This window comes from Sardina pilchardus, chromosome 23, assembly GCF_963854185.1.
Source record: "Sardina pilchardus chromosome 23, fSarPil1.1, whole genome shotgun sequence".
In the NCBI taxonomy this organism is placed as follows: Eukaryota; Metazoa; Chordata; class Actinopteri; order Clupeiformes; family Clupeidae; genus Sardina; species Sardina pilchardus.
Genome location: NC_085016.1, coordinates 3,829,607 through 3,834,606, shown reverse-complemented (window position 1 = coordinate 3,834,606; position 5,000 = coordinate 3,829,607). Strand labels below are relative to the sequence as shown.

Below are 5,000 nucleotides of genomic sequence, written 5' to 3'. Positions count from 1 at the left end.
CACACACATCAGAACGGAGACAGTAGCCTGGTGAGAGCTAAAATGCTCTCAGGGTAGAGTAGACCCAGATAGAGGCTGTCCACACACACACACACACACACACACACACACACACACACACACACTGTCCACTCTCTCCCTGCCCTCTGTGTGTCATCCCCAGTGTCCGGTGGCCTGGTCATTCTGCGTCCAATCAGCTAAACGGATGCCGCAGCGTCTCAGGTTTTGTCTGCATCATGTTTTCAGATCAGATGAGCCGTTATTATGGGCTCTGAATGGAGACGTTTGCTTTGGCCCAGAGAAACTACAGTGTATGCAACACACAACTCAGAGACTACACTGACACACACACACACACACACGAGAGACTACAGTGTATGCAACACACAACTCAGAGACTACATTGACACACACACACACAGTCACACGTGCACACCTGCACACTCGCACAGTTACCATGCATACAGCAGTATCTTGATTAAAAAGCATATTCCACCTCGCGCCATCTTTTCTTAATTCATGTAGCTTTGAGTAACATGCACATATCCATTTTGCAGGCAGCACAACTGAAATAATGTTAAGGGCTTAAAAACCATCATGAAGACAGAAGTTGAACATTAGTATTTTACAGGCCTATTTTTGGGACCCATTCATGATGTAGAAAAGGTTTGAACAACACCAGAGACCCAACAGCAGTAACCGTATCTGATTTGACATGGAATGACCCTCCGCTATACCTAACTGTGTGTGTGTGTGTGTGTGTGTGTGTGTGTGTGTGTGTCTTATCAAAAATTACCTTCCACTATACCTAGCAGGCTGTGTGTGTGTGAGGCTTATCAGAAATGACCCTCCAATGTACCTAATAGGCTGTGTGCGCGTGTGTGTGAGGCTTATCTGTGATTGGTCACCGCTGCGCTGTAATTTGATTACGGCGAACTAATCTCTGCTCACGCGTCGACTCCCCGCAGTTCAGGGGTCAAGCACCAAAGGTCGAGGTGAAGGTCATGGCACTCAGTGGAGAGATCATTAGACGGAGATCTTGACTCAGATAGAAACAACACCCTGGAACTCAACTAGCACTCACATGAAGCAGTTTCAGCAGCCATCTACTGAATAGAAGGACCATCTAGTGAGCTTTTGGTCTAATAGAAGGACCATCTAGTGAGGTCTTGGTCTAATAGAAGGACCATCTAGTGAGCTTTTGGTCTAATAGAAGGACCATCTAGTGAGCTTTTGGGCTAATAGAAGGACCTTCTAGTGAGGTCTTGGTCTAATAGAAGGACCATCTAGTGAGCTTTTGGGCTAATAGAAGGACCATCTAGTGAGCTTTTGGTCTAATAGAAGGACCATCTAGTGAGGTCTTGGTCTAATAGAAGGACAATCTAGTGAGGTCTTAGACTAATACAGAGATGATCTAGTGGTCTTGGCCTAATACAGCGATGATCTAGTGGTCTTGGCCTAATACAACGATGATCTAGTGGTCTTGGCCTAATACAATGATGATCTTGTGATCTTGGCCTAATGATCTTATGGTTTTAGTCTAATACAGTGATGATCTTGTGGTCTTGACTTGATACAGAGATTATCTAGTGAGGTTTTGGTCTGATTCCCTCACTCTCTACCTCATGCTGATGTGTTGTTGTTGTTGTTGTTGGAGTGCCTGGACGGTATCCGGGGGCAACATGTGGCACACTTGCGGCTGCCGTTAGCCAATGGTGAGTTGCTGTTGTAGTCTGCGTTGTGTTGCGCAGTGTGGAATGGGCTCGGCTGTTGACCAGCCACTGTGGGGAATATCCTGTTCCTACCTGTAGCCAGCACGAGGAAGGGAGCACCTTTCCTGTGTACGTCTCATGTGAAAAGTGAACTACACCGCTGTAGGCACTTGGACATATTTCCTCCTGCAGACAAAGAACTGGCCGCTCTGTTTCTCACACTCTGCCCCTGACTCTGTGTGTGTGTGTGTGTGTGTGTGTGTGTGTGTGTGAGAAAAAACACTGAAAGCTCAGGCAGTAACCAGGGGCAGCGGTGCCAACTACCTACCTGCCCTCAGGGGCTAAAGTCCAACCATGTCACCGCACCGGAGATCAGGAGACGAGTGTGTGACGGGGTTATGGAAACTGTCTGTGTTGCAGACGAGTGTCTGACGAGGTTATGAAAACTGTCTGCGGTACAGACGACTGTGTGACAAGGTTATGAAAACTGTCTGCGGTACAGACGACTGTGTGACTGAGTGTTTGGATGAAGAGTTTGGCTCAGCATGTCTGATTTGGCCGTGCAGACAATTTTAAGGACCTAGTGGATTCATTTAGGCATTTAGTCTTTAACAATGGATACGTTTTGAAGGATTTGTCTGTAAGAATGGATATGTTTCGAAGGATTTGTCTGTAGGAATGGATACGTTTTGAAGGATTTGTCTGTAAGAATGGATATCAGGCTCTTCACGGAAGATGAAGGACTGAAGCAGGTCATTCTAGGGACATGGCTCCAGAGCCTTTAAGATCCTTTGGGACCTTTCTGGCATTGATGATGGTGTTTTTCACATCATGTTGCTCGGTCATAGATATTCAGCTTTTGCAGCAAGGTTTTTGTAAATGTGTGTGTGTGTGTGAGTGCAACTGGTTTTGATCAGCCTTCTAAGATGTGCTGCCCAACAGAGTGCGCCACCCTTGCCGCAGAAGTCAGCTCAGGTGAGAAGACTAAGAACAGAGGGTCACTGTGTGTGTGTGTGGCTTTTTTTGTGTGTGTGTATTTTGTGTGTGTGTGTATTTCTATTCCTGGTGTATTTATGGGATTTCTGTGTTAGCTAAACATTTATTTCCAGTGGTATGTTTATACACTGTGTGTGTGTGTGTGTGTTTGAGTGTGTGTGTGTGTGTGTGCGTGCGTGCGCGCGCCATGTTCGGTATTAACTGTGTGCACATTGGTGTGTGTGTGTAACTGTGTGCACATTGGTGTGTGTGTGTGTGTGTGTACAGAGAGCCATATTCAGTACTATGTTGTGTGTGTGTGTGTGTGTGTGTGTGTGTGTGTGTGTGTGCGTGCGTGCTATTTGTTGTGGGTGTCCAGGGTAGCCGGAGTTGGTGGCTTTGTGCAGACGTTATTTTTAGTCTCTTGGTAGCTGGGTGGTATGTGGTGGCAGGAAGAGGTCGTGTGTGTGTGTGTGATTGTGTGTGTGTGTGTGTGTGCGCGCGCACATTAGTGCATAGACCACTGTGTATGAGTGTATATCTCTGTGTGGGTGTTAGTGTGCATTAATGCATAGGTGTGTGTGTGTGTCAGTGTGTTTGTGTATCTGGCTTGTCAGTGTAGGCCAGTGGCGAGTGACTCAGATTACTGGAGAGAATAATCTGAGAGTCCACATCCAGATTACTGCCCTGCAGGATGGTCTTAATCCCTAATAGGACTGGACAACTGAAACCAGTGATGTGTGTGTGTGTGTGTGTTGTGTGTGTGTGTGTGTGTGTGTGTGTGTGTGTGTGTGTGTGTGTGTGTGTGTGTGTGTGTGTGTGTGTGTGTGTGTGTGTGTGTGTGTGTGTGTGTGTGTGTGTGTGTGAGGGAGAAATCCTTTATTAGACTGGACTTCTCAGCCACGAGACCAATGACTTAAGACTGGACAGGTCATGTCATGCCACCTTTGTGTGTGTGTGTGTGTGTGTGTGTGTGTGTGTGTGTACAGTATGTGTGTGGTGTGATTTTATATGATGATGCCTGGACAAGTTATTGTGTTTGGTGATCGTGATGGGAAAAAGAGATGGATGTTATTGTTACAATGGTGATCGAGAGATGTGCCTGTGTGTGTGTGTGTGTGTGTGTGTGTGTGTGTGTGTGTGTTTCATATGACACACACTAACTCAATTGGGGGTGTCTGGGGGGGTCTCCTTTTGTCCAGGTAACAGTCAGGGTCATGAAGGCATCCAGGTGCTCAACCTCACCCCCGTCCTTTCCTGATACATTCCCTCTTAACACACACACACACACACACACACACACACATCTTGGTGACTCACTCTGTCCTGTCCTTTCATCTGAGACGCTGGGAATCTAAAATCCGTCTCTGCAGCTGATCCCTTTCTCTGCTTCCTAACACTTCTCTCCTTTTCTCTCTATCCCTTCTTTTCTTACTTCCTTTGTTCCATTTTCTCTCTTTCCTCTGCTGTTTCATCTGTCCCTTTATCCTCTCTGTCATTCATCTTTTCTCTTGTCTTTCTCTACCTTCCTCTCTTCTCTCTCTCTTTTCTCTACCTTCATTCCTTCATCTCTCTCTCTGTTTTCTCTCTTTCTCTCTCCCTCTCTCTCTTCACTCTCTCTCTCTCTTTCGCTCTCTCTGTTCTCTCTCTCTCCAGCCTTTCTTGCTCTGGAGCCCACTACATACTCCCACCCTGGCCCCCATGGCTTATCCAAAGGTAATCTACCTGTCTGTCTGCCTACCTATTTACCTGCCTGCATGTCTACCTGTCTGCCTGCCTATCTATCTACCTGCCTGCATGTCTACCTGTCTGCCTGCCTATCTATTTACCTGTCTATCTGCCTATCTGCCTACCTGCCTGCATGTCTACCTGCCTGCATGCTTGCCTGTATATTTCTCTCCTTTCTTCTCACTTTCTTTCTTTCTTTCTTTATCTTCTATGCTCAGCCTCTTTGTCTAGATCTTTCTATCTCTCCCTCTCCCAGTCCTCAATCAGTCCTTTTTCCCCGCCCCCGTCTTTCTTTGCTTGCCTTTTTTGTTTTCGGGAGATGCTGGGTGCATCAGGGGGCTCCTCACCTCCAGGAAGCCCAGCAGGGTGCCTCTGGGCTGGGCCAGAGTTGAGCAGGAGGCCCCTGGTGGCCCTGGAGGTCTGGAGGTCTCCTGTATGGTTGTAGTACAGAGTGCTGTGCTGGTGTAGGAGGCTGTAGTGCTTAGAGCTGCACACCTGTGCGTTATAGGTAGTCTTGCACACCGTGAAGAGTGTGTACGTGTGTGTGTATATATATTTGTGTGTATGCATGCCAGCATGTGCGTG

At 47.2% G+C, this 5,000-nt stretch overlaps 1 protein-coding gene across 1 annotated transcript in view; it reads left to right on the top strand.

Annotated features, from left to right (window-relative positions):
* Window positions 1–5,000, top strand: part of trak2 (trafficking protein, kinesin binding 2) — a 25,317-nt gene that overhangs the window by 9,639 nt on the left and 10,678 nt on the right. The window lies entirely within an intron of this gene.